Source organism: Tachypleus tridentatus, chromosome 4 (genome assembly GCF_004210375.1).
Source record: "Tachypleus tridentatus isolate NWPU-2018 chromosome 4, ASM421037v1, whole genome shotgun sequence".
NCBI lineage: Eukaryota > Metazoa > Arthropoda > Merostomata > Xiphosura > Limulidae > Tachypleus > Tachypleus tridentatus.
The window spans coordinates 36446011-36467391 of record NC_134828.1 but is presented as its reverse complement, the minus strand read 5'-3'; the positions used below and the strand labels follow the sequence as shown (position 1 = coordinate 36467391).

Here is a 21381-nt window from a genome sequence, read left to right as displayed (position 1 = left end):
TTTTAAAAGCAAACTGTTTAAATGTATATATTCACTTTATTATCAACAGAAGAACATGTCAAATCACCATCTGATGCTTTTTAATTTTCAAAGAAGGAGTCGGCCTTTTAAAACTGTGCTCTAATAAAATTTAATTATAGGGAAAGCAAGAAGAAACTTTTTATAAAAAGTAAATAAAGACCATGGAAAACTTGTGTTAAAACACTATGTTTTACATGTTCCTTTAATATGTAAACATTTATTAAAACGGTCATACAAGAACTAGTAACAATCAGTTTTAATACAGATAAAAATAGCACTCAAACATGGTAATTCAGTAATAACAAGTAACTATGATAGTACGAAATACAGATGTCACTACCACTCCTGATTCGCTGAGAATTCTCTATATTCACAGATGAATACCGCATAACTTATATGTACATGAATGAAGAACAGTGCAATGTAAATGAAATTCAAAACACCCTCTGCTACCATTACAAAGGACGACAGCAAGGAATGGTAGTAGAGACACGTGTTTGAACACCCTCTGCTACCATTACAAAGGACGACAGCAAGGAATGGTAGTAGAGACACGTGTTTGAACACCCTCTGCTACCATTACAAAGGACGACAGCAAGGAATGGTAGTAGAGACACGTGTTTGAACACCCTCTGCTACCATTACAAAGGACGACAACAAGGAATGGTAGTAGAGACACGTGTTTGAACACCCTCTGCTACCATTACAAAGGACGACAGCAAGGAATGGTAGTAGAGACACGTGTTTGAACACCCTCTGCTACCATTACAAAGGACGACAGCAAGGAATGGTAGTAGAGACACGTGTTTGAACACCCTCTGCTACCATTACAAGGACGACAGCAAGGAATGGTAGTAGAGACACGTGTTTGAACACCCTCTGCTACCATTACAAGGACGACAACAAGGAATGGTAGTAGAGACACGTGTTTGAACACCCTCTGCTACCATTACAAAGGACGACAGCAAGGAATGGTAGTAGAGACACGTGTTTGAACACCCTCTGCTACCATTACAAAGGACGACAGCAAGGAATGGTGGTAGAGACACGTGTTTGAACACCCTCTGCTACCATTACAAAGGACGACAGCAAGGAATGGTAGTAGAGACACGTGTTTGAACACCCTCTGCTACCATTACAAAGGACGACAGCAAGGAATGGTAGTAGAGACACGTGTTTGAACACCCTCTGCTACCATTACAAAGGACGACAGCAAGGAATGGTAGTAGAGACACGTGTTTGAACACCCTCTGCTACCATTACAAAGGACGACAGCAAGGAATGGTAGTAGAGACACGTGTTTGAACACCCTCTGCTACCATTACAAAGGACGACAGCAAGGAATGGTAGTAGAGACATGTGTTTGAATTTAAATTGTATTGTGATGATTTTGGTTCAGACTAAATATATTGCCCCCCAGTGGCACAGTGGTATGTCTGCGGACTTACACACTAAAAACCGGGTTTTGATATCCATGGTGGGCAGAGCACAGATAGCCCATTGTGTAGTTTTGTGCTTAATTCTAAACAAACAAAAAACTAAGTATATTATTGTTTTAGAGTGCTGATTTTAATTTCATATGAGCAATTAATGTATCGCATGGTATTGTATCTATATACATTCAAACACACACACTAATCAAAATAACACAGACTATATTTAACAAACCTATATATCAGACACAATATACACTCAGTGACCACTTTATTAGGTACACCTGCTCTTTAACACAAATAGTGAAATAGTGAATCATGTGGCTGCAACTCAATACATAAAGCATGCAGACATGGTCAAGAGGTTCAGTTGTTGTTCGACTAAACATTAGAATAGGGAAGATGTGTGATCTGAGCGACTTTGACCGTGAAATGATTGTTGGTGCCAGACGTATGGTTCCAGCATCTCAGAAATTGCTGACCTAATGGGATTTTCACACACTACAGTTTACAGAACGCAAAGAGAATGGTGTGAAAAACATTCAGTAAGCGGTAGTTCTATGGGCGAAAACACCTTGTTAATAAGAGGGATCAGATGAGAATGGCCAGACTAATTCAAGCTGACAGAAAGACCACAAATATACAAATAACCACTCTTTACAATAGTGGTGTGCAGAAGCAGATGGGCTACATCAGCAGATGACCACACCGAATTTCACTCCTGTCAGCTAAGAACAGGAAGATGAGGCTACAGTGGGCACGAGATCATCAAAACTGAACAACTGAAGATTGGAAAAACGTCGCCTGGTCTGACGAATCTTGATTTCTCCCGCGATATGCAGATGATATGATCAAAATTTGGCATAAACAACGTGTATCCTTGGATCCATCCTGCCTTGTGTCAACGGCACAGGTGGTGGTGGTGTGACGGCAAGTTGCAGCGTTTGGTTTGTATGTAAATTATATCAGTGACCAAAGAATATAATGTGAACAGACATTATTCAACAATGTATGAAGTGTAAAAAATATGAAGGAGAAACTCGAAAAATTCAAATTGTGGATTTCAGGAAGAAATTAAAACAACAAACGAGTATGTTTAGCAAGTTGTCAGAAAGCCAGACATCTGCTTTGAATGCTTCGTACATCGTTTCTCTTGAATTTGCAAGAGCGAAGAAACCTTTTATTGATGGCAGTTTAGTAAAGACATATGTTGTTGAAATGATTAAGGTGTTTGGGGATGGAAAAACTGGTGATAAATTTGAATCAGTGCCGCTTCCCAACCAATCCTGCCTACCACATGGCACAAAAAGCTCATAAACGGGCATGAGATACTTTTCGTAGTTATCCCATACTCTCAAACTGCATCACTTTCCAGCAGGCCCGTGCACATGCTCGGCAGGTAAGACGTCAAAGCCAGAAGGAATCTTGGATAAAATTCACAAACAGCATCTCTTCTACCACCAGTTCCAAAGTCGTATGAGACAAGATTCGAAAGATCAGTGGGTAATATAACTCTGCCCCTCCCCATTTCGATCTTGCTTTCTGATGTCGAGTATCTAGTACTTCGGCTTCATCCTCCACCTTCTTAGCCATCAAGACCTGGGCAGAGCGATCACTTCTTTTCTTTCGAGCTGATCGTCTCTATAACTATAATCACTCCTTTACATTGGTGGAACTCAAACTGGCCTATCATCTCTCGGGCAGTACATCGATAAACCTGATGATATACACTACGAGATGCTGCGCCATCTGTCTCTTGCTTCTCTTGCTATTCTTCTGATTGTTTATAACTGGATCTGGCAGGAGAATGTTTTTCCTGATGCCTAGAACTAGGATACTGTCCTACCTTTCTCTAAGCCTGGGAAGGATCCCAAGATTCCTTCAGACTGCTGTCCAATTGATTTGACGAGCTCTCTCTGTGAGACCTCAGAGAGCATGGTTAATGTCGTCATGCTTGGTTCCTCGAATCAAACAACCTCCTCTCACCAACCCAGTATCGGTTCCGACTACAGCACTCCACCACGGACCACCAGATTCGACTTGAAACATCGATCAAAGAAGACTTTCTCAAATGAAATCTTCACAGTGTGCTAAACACACGTAGGGCCAAGAAGTCTTGACAAAACTGAAGTAGAAACCATTATAACCTGCGCACGTGAATCTTTCTTCTTCGAAACCAGGACTGGAAAGGCCAATTTCAGACGACTAACGCTGATGTTTAAACTTATCCGTTTGTCATTCTGGCGACTTATAATAATTAAAATTATGCTTCACAAAGTTCTTTAAAACTTGTATTACTGTAGTTTCTCTCCTACTGCTGTAAACTAGATGTAAAAATTGGATTTAATGCTATTTAAGTTTTTAATTCAAAATTAAAGTTTGTTTCATTTTACCTTGATTTTTTCTACGAGTTTCAATAATTTTACTTTAATTTTAACTTCTTACCGGATGTTTGGCGTAGATAACCTAGTTGTTTTGCACCATAAAACGCCAAACCAACTAACCAACAAAATGCTGCTGTATACTCTATGTTCGAGTTCGCAGCTATTCATAGTTATTATGTTAGGACAAGGAAAGAAGAGAAAAGTTGACCCTGAATGTCGTGTTATTAAAGAACAGTAGAGTGTGAACATCTTCGTTATTGAATCGCGTAACAAAGCGTTGTGCTTTATATGCAACGAGACTATCGCAGAGCTAAAGTAATACTACATTCGTAGACATTACCGACTCAAGCACTCAAACTATTCTCAATTCACGAGAAAGCTACACTCAGACAAATTCTAAACCTTGTAACGTAACTTATCATTACCACAGTTTGTATTTAAGAGGAAGAAAGCCGAGAATGAAGCTGCAACAACAGCAAGTTTCCAAGTGGCACACCTGCTAGCCAAACAAGGAAAACCATTTACCAATGGGGAGCTAATTAGATAATGTATGACTGAAACAGCCGAAGAAATGTGCCCAGAAAAAGTAGACTTACTTAAGGCTATTAGCCTTTCGGCGAATATAGTTGCTCGTAGAGTTGAGAACATTGCAAACAATATTGTGTCTCAGCTGAGAAACAATGACAAAGCGTTCGAGTGTGTTTCAATCACGCTTGACGAGTTAACAATGTCTCCAACACTTCACAGTTGCTGTTGCTTATTCCCGGAGTCAATATTAAATTTGAAGTGATTGAAGAATTAGTTTCTGTGCACAGTATGCATGGAACCAACCTTAAGTGTGAACGTTTTCAAAGAGGTCAAAAAATTACTAACTCAGCACAACCTGAAATGGAAACTGATAAAGTGCTCTACAACAAATGATGGTAAATATGTGTGGTGCAGGAAAAGGTTTAGTTAAGTAAATTTACAAAGCTGTTGAAAGTGTGGGTTGTTCAAAGCCTATGGTTCTTCATTGCATTATTCATCAGTAGGTACTGTGTGCAAAATATCTGGATCTGTCATTATCATGAAACAAGTTGGTTCAACAGTGAATTTTATTCACTCTCATGGACTCAACCATCGTCAATTCCGTAAACTTTTGGCGGAAGTAGAAGCAACATATCCCGATTTGCTCTACCACACTTCAGTTCGATGGCTTAGCTGTAGGAAGGTTATTTTGCGATTTTTTTCACTGCTTGTGAATGGCTTTAAAATCATCATTCTCTGAAGACTTGACCACTTATCTGAATTAATTCAATCTTAAATTGCAATGCAAAACCGCTCCTGTCTGCGATATGTACACCGATGTGAAAGCATTTCAGCAAAAATTATTTTGCTAATTATTTTTGAGTCCTAATTGATGAAGAGTTGCTTCACACACTTTTCATGTTGTGAAAAGTTCAAGCAAGAAGCGGGATCACCCTTCCCACGCAGGTTTGCACAAGATAGCCTTTTTGACCTGAAACTACGGTTCAAGGAGCGTTTCTGATCTTGATGTGAGTACAGAAGATATAAAGATCTTCCAAACCCATTTTATTGTGTTATTGATGAACTTCCACCTGAAGTTTAAATGGAAGTGACTGATTTACAATCTAACGACATGTTCAAGGGCAAATACACAGAAGGGAAACTGATAGAGTTCCATAAATGCCTTCCAAGTGATCAATATGTTCATTTAAAAACATTACTCGTGGATTCATTTCAGTTTCTGACACCACCTATTTCTGAGAAGACATTTACAAAGATGAAATACGTGAAATCTAGCTACAGATTAACTTTATCTGATGAGCATTTGTAGTGACTTTTGATTATAGGGAATACTAATTTAGAACCTCAAATATGTGTAATTTTGTCAGAAAAGCACCAGTTTCATGCTCCTCATTAATGATAAAAAAGATGATTGTGCATTTTAAATATTTTCAATATGTACTCTTCTGATAAATAAATTATTAATGTATTCTGATCATGTATGCATCCATACTTAAATTTACCACGACCCCTCCCGGCCTGTGAAAACTAAAAAGATCTACCTCTCGGCTCTTGTCCAAAATGGTTTGGAAACCCCTGAATTAGGCCATCGACATTCGTTTGGAGAAAGCTATTTCAGGAGGAGTCTCTTGTTCTTGACTTAATTAAATAACAATTTAGATCTTCAATTGATCATTTTTTAAATAACAACCATTTTGTAATTAATCGGAAAACTTAACGTTTGTCGAGATTATATTAATATTACTATGAAAGGTTATATTATATTAATTTATTAACTTAGTAGTTTTAAACCTTTTGACTTAAACCCAAGTCGGCAACTGCTTACAAAATTTAAGACATAGTTTTACCAACTAATTCCTTCTTGAGAATTTTGTAAAATATACATCAATTTGTTTTATTTTGTTCGTTTGTACAAATAATTCTGTATCATATTTGTTTTGTGTTTACATCTACTCAGTTTAATATCGATATTTTCTTCTACTAACACAGTGGTTCCCAACCAGGGGTGCGAGATTTCATTTCATGCATGGATGAAAATTTATTTTTTTGTAGGCCATGTAGGGTTTATGCAACTTTTAGTTTGTTGTAATATTTTTGCTTTTCCAAATGTTTCGTTTTTGTTTATATATCATTAAAAACTAATTATACAAATTTGTTTTGGCCACCTTTATCTTTATTCTTAAATACATAATTACTGTGATGGGTGCGAGAACGTATGAAAATATTTTAGGGGTGCGGGGCATAAAAAAGGTTGAGAGCCACTGTACTAACACTTTGGAAGTTGTATTTCAAACGTTACTCACGATTCGAATTGTTCTTTTCCGAATTACCGTTAAGTTACTATTATACAATTATGCTTAGCAGTATTTTTTGGACTATCAGTTATTGCACGTTGCACGTGCGGTAATTGTTGAAATACATGTATTTATTAGCCAATGGTTCAGTTTTTGTAAGAAGTTTAAAATAATTTTAATGTATTACCTTAAAATGTTTTGATTATTTCTTTCATTGATAAGTAAATCTTCTTATATAAATTAAAATTTATTACTCTTTTCAATAACTTGGAGAAGCTCCGAGTAAACATTGTTCTTCGAGACAGAAATATACCTATAAGTTAACGACAAATCCGAAGGAAGATTTTGAAATGAAAAATGGAAACAGAATGTAACGTAGAGTAACTAGAATTAAACAATGCCACAGTTTGCATTGTTAGGTATTATAATATGTGTTTGTGTGTTTTTCGTATAGCAAAGCCACAAAGGGCTATCTGCTCAGCCCACCGAGGGGAATCGAACCCCTGATTTTAGCGTTGTAAATCCGGAGACATACCGCTGTACTAGCGAGGGGCAGAGGTATTACAATTTTATTTCGGACGACTCTCCGATTTATTTATCATGTTATATCCGTTTCGTATTACTATCTCAAACAACTGCAAATTCGAATTTGAGCCTAATAGTTAATATGTATAAAATTTATGTTATTTGCCAACAAGTTTGATGCACACAATTTTTTTCACGTAAATATATTTTAATATACAAACACCAAAACAATACAATTTATAATAACGGTTATTACTAAGTTTTAACAAATGATGGTTTATATACAACAGTTTTACAAACTTACAGACGATACTCAGTCGTATATCCGGTTTAAAACTGAATATTTTATCGACGATCCAAGATCACGCGGAACAAATTAATTCTGAGTTTATATTGTTGCACCTCTCTTAAGCGAACGCCGCCTTTTTTTAACAAGTCTCATACCCTTACTAATTCATTTCTTTCGGCGAAGATATTTAATGTCTTGGGAGGAATAATAACGTCTGAAGTTATTAATTGAAGTGGAACGGTTGGCAAAACTTGAAATCAATTAACGTTCCTGGTCCAATTCTGTAGTATAGACGTTATCACCGTTAAATTTTCCTAGGCCAATACCACAGTGACTAGCTCACCAACAATAGTCTTTCTCGTCTCTCGGCTTTTTATAAGATTCACGTGAGTTTGTACAAATTTCGAAACTGTTCTCGCTTGCCTTCATCCAACAAATATTGTTGCTTTTCACTTTCGATAATATAGACGTTTAGCACTGATGTAAGATATTATCACAACTGGTGACAGACATATTAAGTACATATTTCTTTGATAGGAGTGTTTAATAAGATACATAACAAATGTTATTAGTATTGAATTACTGATAAGTACTGGTCGTACACAGTAGTTCTTGTGAAGGACAACAGTAATATAAATTCCTGTAGGATTACTAATCAGTACTGCGTAGGCATGTTTTTTTAATACATTAAATTCGTAATCTAGTTGTAGTGTTTGAAGTTTACCTTCAGGCTACAAAAAATACTTTCCTCAAATAAATTTATTTATTGTGTAAGGTAAACTGCTTTAAGTAAGTTTTCTTGTTTTATGTTACAATTTTCAGGAAGAAAAATATATAATGTTTGTGACCGTTTAATAGGCTACTTGGCAGATTTTTAAAATTTATATTAAACCTATTTGAGAGAAGTCTAATATAATATTTTTTTTTCCTGTTCTTAAGTTCTGGCTTCTAGAATTCACAATAGACAATGTATTTGACTAAAATAGCGAAAAATTGTACCTGCTTTTTAATTGAAAATTTTCAGAACATTTTTTCATATTGTGGAAGCTTTGAACACTACTGAAAACTCTTTTCTAAAAACGTGTCCAATGGTGAATTGTTTCAGTGTAAGTGCACTGCTTGGTCTGTTTCATCTGATCTTGCATACTATCATACACCTTGAAGGTGAGTCAGTACTTTGAAAACCTTCCTTGTCAGCATCTGAAAGGTATTGGTTCATCCCAACAACTAATGTGGTCTCAGTAATTACAACTTTAATATGATGAATAGGTCCCTGAGGGGGCCTATAATTATTTAAAATTTACCATGCGAGTGTGAAACTTATCACATACTGCAGCTGTTTTTTGGGAGTACGAATACTTCGCATCAGAAATGACATGCTACATGTTTAATTTGCATGATTAATTTTCGGTGGCATCACACTAGTTACGAAACACCAAACAAAACTAAACTGTAGTTTATGCATGTGTTCCACAGCGCACTTATACGAACCGTGGTTGTCACACAACTCACCTATTTGTAAAACGTGCCCAAAGTACAGAGGACGTTTTTCTATTTGTTTTGTTTCTGAATTTGGCGCAAAACTACACGAGGGCTATCTGCACTAGCCGTCCCTAATTTAGCAGCATAAGACTAGAAGGAAGGCAGCTAGTCATCATCACCCACCGCCAACTCTTGGGCTACTCTTTCACCAACAAATAGTCACTTTATAACGACTCCACGGCTGAAAGGGCAAGCATGTTTGGTGCGGCCAGGATTCGAATCCGCGATTTTCTGTTTCTTTGTTTTCTCTGAGTAAATGGGATGTGAACGAAGACCACCAGATACACAGTCGGACTTGCTAACCAACAGACCATGCTGCTCTTATTAAATGGAAGAAAACTCCAATTTGCATTACAATCTTTAAATTCTAAATTACAATTGCCGTTTTTTCATTTAATAAAATCATATCATTTGAGTCTATCCTACTAATAATGATTTTTGATAAAAAGCTATACATTGTTGTTACTCCATAATAGCCATCTACAAACTGACTGATTACGGAAATCGAATATACAGCAAGAGATTCATTGTACGGGAAGCGAAGTTTCATGGTTAACAGAATGACGGTTGCAAGAATGAACATCGGACACGCGCGTCAACAGTGATATAACTTGATCAATATAGCTTCCTAATGACTAAATACGTATATTACAAAACATTTTATGAATTAAATGTTTACTACCATACACACACCAGTCAAATGTTCGTTGCTGCTGACGTCATTATGTTGCCCATCAGATATATATGCCAAAGAAAGGATCACACTGATGAGACTAAAAGTGATTAACAACTATCATTTCAAGTGTGCGCACTATGCAATGACAGCTATACAGAAGATGGAAAAGTTGAGTTTTTCCAAAACTCTTAGGTACTGTCAACAAGGTAAGAACATTGATGACATTATTATGCTATGAGAGATTTTAATGGCAGACATATCTAGCCCTTCACAAGTACAATGTATATCGCATACTAGAACTGTTTGACTTACATTTCATTAACACTTCATACCAACATCATCCAGATCAGATATACGAATGATACAAATGGAACATTTTTACTCAAGCATCCCAGATAAATTAGACTTTAACAACAGTGGTCCAGAGAAGACAAGTTAGAGACTCGACAGCCATACCTTATGTAAATACAAACTCTAACCATCGTCCTGCTATCAAGGTGTTAACAAAACAAAATTATTTTGCATGAAAAAAAATCTGGACGTGGCAAGAAGAGCATAGTGGAAAAGTCAAAGAAGCAGAACTAGGAAAAGAAAAAAAAGAAATCTGTTAAAATGAAAGAAGGTGGTGTATCATGTAAGGTATAAAATAGCAAGAAGAAACAGTAAAAGAACAGTGAAGAAGTCTAAGGCAGAATCCTGGATGAAGTGTAGTGAACGTTTGAGTAACTTATGTAAGGACTCTTTCAGGGTATTTAACGAGCATGTTAAAGCCATACACTTGAAGGATGAGAGATTTAACACAAAGTTGTCACCCAATGACAGAAAGGGTAAACTACTGTATGATGAAACCAAAACCAAAGCGAGTTGAAAACAATACTTGCAAGAACTCTTTACCTCAACAAGGACAGAGAAGACATATACTCTGTCCATTTTCATGAATGAAAAGCACAATAAGCCTTCAATACTAAAGTAAGAAGTGAAATAAGCAATCAAGAACAAAACTGTGGAATCAAGGAAATAAAATCAGAAGCAATAAGTAGTCAAGTGGTTGACAGGAATATTTAATAAATCATGGAAAGAGGGAAAGTTCCAGATGGCTGTTAAAGAGCCAGTTTGAAAAAAAAGATACAATAAGAAAATTTGCAGCACTTATTCCGAATTTCTCTCCTTAGACATGTGGGTAAGATACATATAAGAGTTTCCAGAATATTGTCTAAAATACAATTTTCAGTGATGTAATGTTAACTTGAAGGCAACACACTGAAATCCAACTGGAATTGAATAATGTTTTCATAGATTAAAACAAAAACATTAAATTGTATTAGCAGAAATGAGTTATGAAAAATATTCAAAGACTACTTGGTTCAAAGCCAGTAACACAAGAGTAGAATTCACCATCACATTATAATGCCCCTATAGCTGAAAGGACTAGCATTTTTGGTGCGACGTGGATTCAAACCCGCGACCCTTGGATTATGAGTTGAACGCCTTAATCCACATGGCCATCCCGGGCCCTAGCCCTTGTGTAAATTTGGGCAAAATTCAAAACAAACAAACATTATAAATACGATGTTCAATGAAGTGTCGAGAGTTAGAAAGTGAGTTGTTTCATGGTAGAATTAGTTGAAAGATATTTAACGTAGGTTTCCTCAGATAGATAACCGAATTTGCAATATGTCTTTGTGAAGTGTTTTGAAATCTGCGTACTATCGTGCTTATTGAGTTACTTTGTACAAATAAGTTGATTTATTTTGGGTTAATTAATGTCTTTTGTCAGGTAGGCCTACGACACTTTACAATGGTGTAAAAGTGTTGAAATTTGTAGAAACATGGTAGGTAAAAATAAACAACTTCATTATAATTTAAATGGACTCAGCTTTTTGAATTATTTTAATCAGTTAATTTTAAAAAATAAGAGCATTACAAAACAATGTCAGAAATAATACATTATTTTGGTGCAAATAAAAAGAGACATAAAATAAGCAGAAAGAAACCTGAAAGAAAAATGTGAGAGGTAAATAAGATAGTAGTAAAAAGAGAAAGATCTACCACTTAAAAGAATAATTCAAGTAAATCTGGCTGATTCATTTGTTTGATTGTTGTTAAGCACAAAACTACACAATAGACTATCTAAGCTGTTTGTATCAGAGTATCAAAACCGGTTTTTAGTGTTTATAACACTAGCTTATAGCCTTCAGTCTTAACACTATGTCACTAAATGAAAAAATCTGACTGAAGACAAATAAGAATTATAAAATTATTAAAAATTACAACAACAAGACTGAAAACGAATGTGAAGGTTCTAATGACTAAGTTGATAAGTAAAGCAATTGATGAAGTAAAAAAGAACACCAATAACATAATAAAATGTATGAATTATTAATGTGAATACTAAATCAACACCTCTTTCTACATTGGCTCAGGAATTTCAGCCTGCAATGCCTTCTGCTATAATATATAAAATAGGTAAACTTACTTGTTTACACCTATTATCTCCACTGTTGTGCAACTCTTCAATGAAAGACCCTTCTGGACTACTCCAAACATAGCGATACTAAATTTAGCTGGCCAGTTCAGTATCAGTCAATAGAGAAAGCCAATGCACAATGATGGAATGCACCATAAGAGTCGAACTAAACACAGAAATAATTTCTAAAATGTACATGTGGAATAGTGAACGACAAGTCATCCATTATGCTGGTCACTTAAAAGGACCAGATTTGGACAACATTGGATAACAACAAGTTTAGAGTATTGCACAAGAAAAGTGTATCTAAGGCAAAGCTTTGGAATATAGTACAGAGTAAAGAAGAGGCCTTAATCAAACATGTGGAAAATATAGAAATAATTATCTAAATATCCTTTCTGGATGCTCCTCATAAAATGACTGATTGCAGTTTATAGATAACATAGCAGTAGGTGATGTTAGTAGCAGATTGAAGCAAAATAGATATATGTCTTAAAAAAAAGTTCAGCAGTTGGCTATAAAACCATAATCCATTAAAGTCACAGATGAACTAATAAACGTATCAAATAAAAGTAAGAGGAACATGAGATCCTGCAGTATTTAGACATCAACTCTTCCTAGAAGAACTGAAAGTCTTAATTAGATGGATGTATAAACCAAATAGATGAAATAAGTAACAAAAAGAGATGTTTAAAATACAACTTAAAGATACATATTGCTGAAAATTCCAGATTAGGACCTGTATGGAATGAATGCTCTCAAAAGATACCAAAAATAAACTGCAGGGACTTAAAATGTTGTTAAGGTAAAGAGACAGAACCCAATAATATGAAAGGATTAACTAACGAAACATCAAAGAAACAGAAATTAGCTGGATTTATGAGATGAAGTTAAGAGAGAAATACTTCTTACACTACAAAGAAAAAAATCATTATTTCAAGAAAATTGTCCATGAGATAACTAATGAAAATCATTGTAATACACTGATTCTACTCACAAATGTTCATACCAGATTAAGGTGAGATGTTTCTTTGAGAGATGAAAAAAAAAAGGGGATTGGTAGAAACAGCAAGTGGACAAAGTTCTAGCAAAAGGGAAACTGGAAGTGACCTTTAAAGTAGAAAGTTTTTCTATGCCTTATGACATGTGAGTAACTGAAATCAAGAATAAGCACATATTGGGAATTGGCTTCATGCTGATATATGGAAGTGAGATCAGGTTGTTGTCTACTAGTTTCACTGTCTAAACTTAGAAAATTGCTATGTACTACGTGGTAATTACTATATGGGAGAATGAACTTCCAGTGGAAACAGGAATGGTTGTTATTGTAAAACCAAGAAATGAGATAATTGTATCAGTAGTTAATAGGAATAATTCTCTTTATAATGACTAAAGTGTAATGGTCAAATACTCTAGCATGTCACGATGAATTTGTAACTGTAAACTTGTCCTGTTTCATTCAACATAATCAAAATTACACTTAACTGTTTCATACAAATTCATTATCTTATTCAGTAATACCATGTTCCCAACTAACCTTTTATTTTTCTTGCCTAATTCTAATCAATAAATAATTTTCCAGCTTCAAGAAAATCTGTCAATAGATTCACTTCAATTAAATCCCTACTGCCCTTTATCTTTTCAAACAAAATTTAGAGATCTCAGGCTATTCTCACAGGGCAATCCACCATCTCAGGTATCACCTGAGTGGCTCTTCCCTAAACCTTCTCCAAGAATTCAATGTCCTTCTTGAGGAAGAAAGCCCAAACCTGTATATTGCACTTTAAATGAGGCCTTATGTGTTTTATACAGTGAAACAATAATATTTACAGTCTTGTATCCAATTATTTCTGTATACTAAAAATCCTATTAATCTTACTGCTAGTTATAATACACTGTTTAGATGATTTAAGTGATTTTTTACCACAACACCAAAAATCTTCTCCTTCAACTACAGTACTTAAAGTATTTCAACTTAAAATGTAACAACAATGTGAATTTAAAAACCTACAAACATCACCTTACATTTTGGATAATTAAAAATCAAAGGCTAATTTACATTACAATGCAGCATCTTTGATATAATTAGCCACTTCAAAAATCTTAATGCTGTCTGCAAATTTCAAAACTTTGTTATTCATTACAGATTCAATATTATTAACATAAATCACAAACAACAAAGGACCCAACACAGAGCCCTGAGGAACACCATTCACAACTGTAATCTAGTCAGATGTAACTCCATTTCTTACTACTCTCCAGCCAATTCTATAACCAATTTAATAACATTTCCCCACACCCATACAGTTAGTTTTTATAACAAGTCTTTTGTTATGCACTTTATCATATGCTCTCTGAGAGTCAAGGTAAACTATACTGACAGTATTTCTTTCAAAAACTTGCAGCAACATCCTCAAAGAATGTCAGAATGTTTGTTAAACAAGATATTCCTTTAGTGACACCACACTGGCTCTGACATTATGCCAAACTACTTTAAGTGATTCTGCAATGCACCTTTAATCACAATCTCCAAACTCCTTCCAATAACTGGACTATAACTGCTTGGACAATGACTGGACTATAACTGCTTGGACAATGTGCATCACCTTATTTAAATACTAAAATAACATCAGTCAACTTCCAGTCTTATAATATTCTTCCACTACTCAATGATCTATAAAAAACATTCGGTAGTCATTCAAAAATAAAATATTTAAGTTCCTTTAAAATTCCAGAATAAAAGTTGTCTGGTCCAGGAATTTGATTATCAGTTTTGAGGTTTCCCAACTTTTATTACAATTTCAGAACAAAAAATGAAACCTCTTACTTTAATACTTTTCCTATACATTACATACTCTGGTTAAGACATAACACTTTTATCTTCCTTTATAAAAACTGAAAAGAACATACAATTTAACAAGTTTATGATCTCATTATCTTCTGCATCTAAGAATTCCTTATGGTTTGATGTTAATCTCTCAGCTAACCCTCTTTAACCAGTTCTCTTGATATCCTACAAGTCCTTATTATTTACAGTAAGTTTGAATTTATTGTGTTTATCCCTAATATGGTTTCTTAAGCCTATACTAAACCATAATTGCTTATTCTGTTTTACTGTCCTATTTTTTTCTGTAGGGAATATGCATGCTCTGTATGCAAATAAATTTTTCCCTAAATGATTCTTGCATCTGTTCAAGATCCCAACTTTTTAGTCCAATTTATGGATGGCAGATCATGTCTCATTCCATAAAAAAATTAGCTTTCCTGAAATTCAGAAGCAGAGTAAAGTCATTTTAAATTTTACAAGTAGTAAAATTCCAAACCTAATGGTGCAATGGTTGCTTGTCCTTAAAAACTCACTAATCACAACTTCTATCTATCATTTTAACATAAGATGCTAATATTAAATCTAGCTTCTTCACTTGTAGGTTCTGGCATCAACTGGTATATAAAAGTATATAACTTTTCAAAAACCCATCCCCCTCACTGTCAGACCGAAATTCTTCAATCAATACATCTAAAATTAAAGTCTTCCATAATAACATCTTAAAAATGATAATTTTTTAACAGTTTAAGATGATTTTAAAACCAGCCTGCAGGGTAATGACATCCATACAAGATGCCTATTGCTTCATTTTATGTTGGATTATAATCTAAACCATAGCTAAGTAGAATTAAAAAGCAGGACTCTGCATTTTGAATTAGTTAGGACTAACAATGTTGCAACTAAAGTTATATGGAATATAAAGTTCAATAAAAATGAACTGTTAATAAATAAATTTGTCTACATCGTAAAAGAAGTTATATTTTCTAATTCTACATGTACTGTGAAAACTGTACCAAACAATAACAGTATTCTGTTTTAACTGTATCAGTAAACATACTAGAATCCCTTTCTCTTATTTACATCATAACACCTCTCTTATTTACATCATAACACATAAATACTTACTAGTAAAGTCTTGAATAATTGTGATGTTGATTTTTATTTAATATTAACAAAATGGTTATCCATTAATTTTTAGACCTTACTACATCAATTAGTTATGTCCTAAATATAAAACATTAAATGTTGAGATCCATTATGGTAAAGATAATTAGGACATTGAATTCAGCTAATACAAGGAAATGTTAAATGTCAAGATCCATTACGGTGAAAGTAATTAAGAAACTGGATTCAGTTAATAGGATGAAACATGAAATGTTGAGAACTATTGTGGTGAAGGTAAGAATTAACTAGGATTCAGTTACTTGGGACCCTTTATGGTGAACTGGGATTCAAATACCCAAAATACTCAAATTACATCTTTATTTTCAAGCAGTAATACAAGTTAAGTGAACAGAAATTTAAATATCTTCAGTGATTTTCAACCACTGAAACCATAATTATAAAAGACATTTTGAAAAAAAAAGAACAAACACAAGTCTTAAGACATGTGGATAAACACACAGTGGAGTATCTAAATTTTGTGTTGTTGAAAACAAATTAACAAAATGTTATTATTCTGGAGAGGGGGTTTCATTTTTAAATTACTTTTGCTAACAGCTACTAAGCTTTTCATGATAAAGTTTTAACAGCTTTTACTTTCTGTAAGGAAAGACATTCACTGAACTTTATAAGTAAAATTTAGACAAACATAATGATGGTGATACTATTACAGTAATATTAAGAAAATGTTTAATACATACAGAATCACAGCAAAAAATTAGCTCAATACATTGTTTTAGAGAAAAGCCTTCTGCTGTGTCTAATGCATTGAACTGAACAACAGAGTTTGAGCTTGAAGTCTGTAAACTAACACTTCCTCATTGGGCACTACAAGTACATTAGACACTAACAATTTTGCCGATATGATCATAGTAATGATAATGAAATGTTTAATAGATATAATCACATCAAAATATTGGAATAAAATTAACAATCATCCAAAAAGTATTAAACACAAGCAAAACAGAAGAGCTTAATCTTGAAGGTATCACTACTGTGGACTTAGATCTTACTCTTAACTTCATAATCTTTGTTGTTTTATGTATGGTTTTATACTAAATATAGATTCATCTTGCAATTAGCTTTGCCTTTACTTTTACCAAGAGAAAAGAATTAAACTGAGCTACCTCATTACAAAGGTAAAGTACACTAAGATATAAATTTGATAACAAAACAAAAAGTATACAGAAGTAAACCTGAGTTAACTATATTCATAAGTTGTTTTTTTATTTATTCATTTTGGTGATACTTGGTACTATCACTAATCCACCAAAGTTGGTAACAGATAAAAGTATTTTCCAGATATTAGTCATTTCTTGAAAAACAACTTTTACAGCATTTAGTAAATGTTCAAATCATTTAGGAAGAAAGATGTCAGCATGTAAGTTCTCTAATAAAAAATTATTCTAAGATCTTGAAACAAGACAAAAAAGTTTTCCATACTTTATTTTAAAATCAGATCTAAAACTATACACACTAGTCTTCATTACCTAAACTTTATCTTACCTCCTTATCTCAACATGCAGCAAAACATTACACTTAACAGAGCAATGATCACTTTCTCCCAGCTGTTCTAAAATTTCGGCCCTCTTGATCATTTATATATTTAAAGTTAGCAATAAATCTAAAAACAGCAGTTTTTAGTAGGTTCCTTGAATAGATGGTAAAGAAATCCTTCTTGAATTCTTTCCAAAGTGCTTTCTTTCTTTCACAGTTTCACTCTAGCGTTTCCCAATCTACATGCCTGAAATTAAAATCAACCGTAATTACGACTTTTTTATTAACAGCTGAAATCCTCACTGTAAAGTTTCTTATTAATTTCATCAACATCTGGTAGTCTGTAACAAATTCCCACTAAAAACATTCTTCCTTTATATCCACTAATGGTAACCCAAATGTCTATTTATCTTTCATATTCTCAACTCCAACAAAATGTAACTCGTATTTTACATATAAAGTCACTCCTCCCAGTTTTTAATACTCTATTCCAATTAAATATGTAAACATGTACTTCAAAGAAATTTCTGTCATCAAAATCATCTATATTTAAACACATTTCAGTTATTCCCTTTATATCAAAATTTTATGTTCCTAACAGCACTCTAAAGTTATCGATTTTATTTCTTATACTTATAGCATTACAATACTACAATTAAACCTATGCTGCCCGCTAGTCCAGCGGTATGTCTCCGGATGTACAACGCTAAAATCAGGGGTTCGATTTCGCTCGATGGACTGAGAAATTGTCCTCCTGGTTGGGGTTTGTGCTCATTTGAAAACAAACCTGCCTCTTAGAGAATCCGCAGTGACTGCGGCCCTATGTTCCTTAAGGAATTGGGTGGCATTTGATTTGATTTGAATTAAGCCTATGCTTGTAAGTTTTATACCAACTTTTTATATTAAAGTTTTCTCAGCCTCTTATTTTTTTTTTCATTTACTTTATCATGGCTTGCTTCATGGTTTAGTCTTTCTCTTACATCTGAGTTTAATAGTCTTAGCAGACAAAACTGCAAACTAACGTGGCAGGGGTTTAGTTTAGAGAGAGAAATCTGAAGAATTCTTACATACCTGACACTAATTTCAACAGGTTGGTGTCTTACTTGAGATTTGTTACTCTGAGTATCTAGAATAAGTTAAGGATGCTTATATATCTGCTTATAGTTTTAATTACATCCAATTCTGCATGTCAGGTTCTATATTTTGTAATAATTACCTCTTTTGCACAACCTGAGTCTTATCTATTCAATATAAACTAAGTTTAAGCTTAATTACAATTAAAGTCAATGTGAAATGCGAGTAGGTAATTCATTGCCTACAAACAGTAATAGTTTTTAACCCCAGGTTTATTAAAGCTGTCAGAGTAGGCAGATTTAAGTGATATTCTCTATACGCTGATCTCATCAACGTTCTGAACGTCTTCAGGAACAGAGTTTTAGTACTGCATCCAGTCGGAGTTCTGGATTTTAGTACATCCCACAAAAAACTTCATCCAAACCACTTGACGGAGAGTTTTTGGTGATAATAACTTCCTTTTATCTCATTAAAGTTATAACTATCAACGGACAATAAGTGAAGAGAGAACACTACATATGTGAAAAAATTTAAATTTAAGGAGGTCAACTTTTGTGAGCAAACCCAACTTGGCCAATCTTAACATCAGAAAAATCGTGAAAAACACAGCAACGTCTATACCTCTGTTTAGGATTTGAAATAAAATTATATGTGTACCAAATCTCAATTACGATGGCCGAAATACGAAATCGTTAAACAACTCTAAAATTATGTTCTTTGTGGTATTTTGACTCCTACAATTAATAAAAGCAGGTAAGTTCACAATTTATGTTTGTAACTATGTGGCACCTGTAATAAAGTATCATTGTGTTAGATCTCATGGAAAACTTGTCAAAAGTTCCCCACTGATACAGCGCTAGGTCTACGAATTTACAACGCTGAAATCAAGTGTTCGATTCCCCCTTGTTGAACTCAGCAGATAGTCCCGATGTGGCTTTGCTATAGGAAAACACGCACACACAAAAACTTGTCCAAATACTTGCGAGTAACTGAACAAAAACTTCACATTTATATTATTTTTGAGCCCTAACCTCTTAAAAAAGTCTCAAAATGGGAAACCCAATTTTTTTATCTATATCAATGAATTTGGCACACCAAAATTTATATTTTTGCAAATTTTTATTTATAGTGCTGTAAATATGACCACAAACGAGCCCAAAATATACATTTTTGAGTTGTTTGATCTTGGATCCCTTAAAATCCTTAAAAAGGCCTAAAAAATTGATAAAGGTGTCTGGATGTATTGGACCACAGTACCATCTTACCAAATTTACATGATGAAATATAAGTTAGGGTGAGTTTTCTATGTGAATGAAGATAATTTTCAAAATAAAAAGAAGTTCAAAATCTGAAGAAAACAAGAACAACAAAAGACATTAAAAAGTTATGCTGTCAGTCTCTATTGTTAACAAAACAACTTTAATCAATCAAAGATGGAAGGAAAGTGTAGTTAGTGCTTAAACTTATACCATAATTTACACCTACATGTAGAAGGAAGCATTGAATGTTGAAAGTAAACCATGGAAAGTTTTGGGGGAAAACAAGTAGCACCGTTCAGTCTATTAAGGGCTTCTCAAAGCGTTAAAAATAGAGTAAGTATAGATGGAGTAGAAGCAAGTAAAGACGGGTTAACATTTGGCTTACGCACGAACAAGATGGTAACAAAACTCAAACTTTTGTTTGTTTGTTGTTAAGCACATAACTACCCATCTAGCTGTAAATGCCAACTATACGTTTCAAAACCAGGTTTCTTGAGTATTGATTCTGCAGGCATACCGCTGTGTCAATGGTTAACTTGAAACGTTTTAATTCACATGAATACAAAATAGGTAAATTACATACTAAACTAGAAATATTGTATTAACACCACAAAGGCGCAGAAAATAGAGACAATTTACAATAAATAACAAAATCCTTTAGGTTCACTATCAGGAGCAGAATTCTTCCCAATGAGTGTGCAAAAGGTATGGAAATAATTTTTAGACCTTAGAAATTTGGGAAAACTTGTGAGTCAGAAAAAAATGAAAAATGGCAAATACTGAGAAGTGAAAGCAGAAGCATTAAGAGCGAAGAAAGGGAGTAAAAAATGGTAAAAAGGAAACTGTATGTTGACCATTGTCTCTGAGGCTGTGCTGTTATGGTATTGCTGTCGAAACGGTCAGAATAGAAAAACGAATAATTTTAGGAGAATTGGTTGAGGGTATGGAAAATTATTTTATTTATTGTAAAAATGTTTACTCCTTTTTCACTGTCTGGTAAATATAATATAACAGCACTCTTTAGGTTAAGCAGTTCCACTTACCTAACAAGCCCAGCATGGACAAATGGTTAAGGCACTCGACTCATAATCCTAGGGCCTCATGTTCGAATCCTCGGACACTAAAATGCTCGCCCTTTTACCCGTGGGGGCGTTATAACGTGATGTTTACTATTGATTGCTAAAAGAGTAAATCAACAATTGTATCTTTGTAAAAAATTGAAAAACAAAATAAATTATTCATGTCTTCCCAGTATAGGCAACCTTTAAGAAGAACATATAATGATATTTTAAATTTATATATATTATGCAATAGTTTCTTCGTGAACAATTGCTAAAATGTTTCCGATAAAAAGTACAATTGTGAATAATTAGTCGTAATTATGAGTAACATACAAACTACTCT

At 34.1% G+C, this 21381-nt stretch overlaps 1 long non-coding RNA gene across 1 annotated transcript; it reads right to left on the bottom strand.

Moving 5' to 3' along the window:
* Positions 1–9725: 9725 nt before the first annotated feature.
* Positions 9726–21177, bottom strand: LOC143248844 (uncharacterized). Its single transcript, XR_013027217.1, has 4 exons — positions 21021–21177; positions 17654–17891; positions 12169–12325; positions 9726–11686 (listed from the first exon to the last, which is right to left on the bottom strand). It is a non-coding gene; the product is annotated as an uncharacterized LOC143248844 (long non-coding RNA).
* Between the last annotated feature and the right edge of the window lie 204 nt (positions 21178–21381).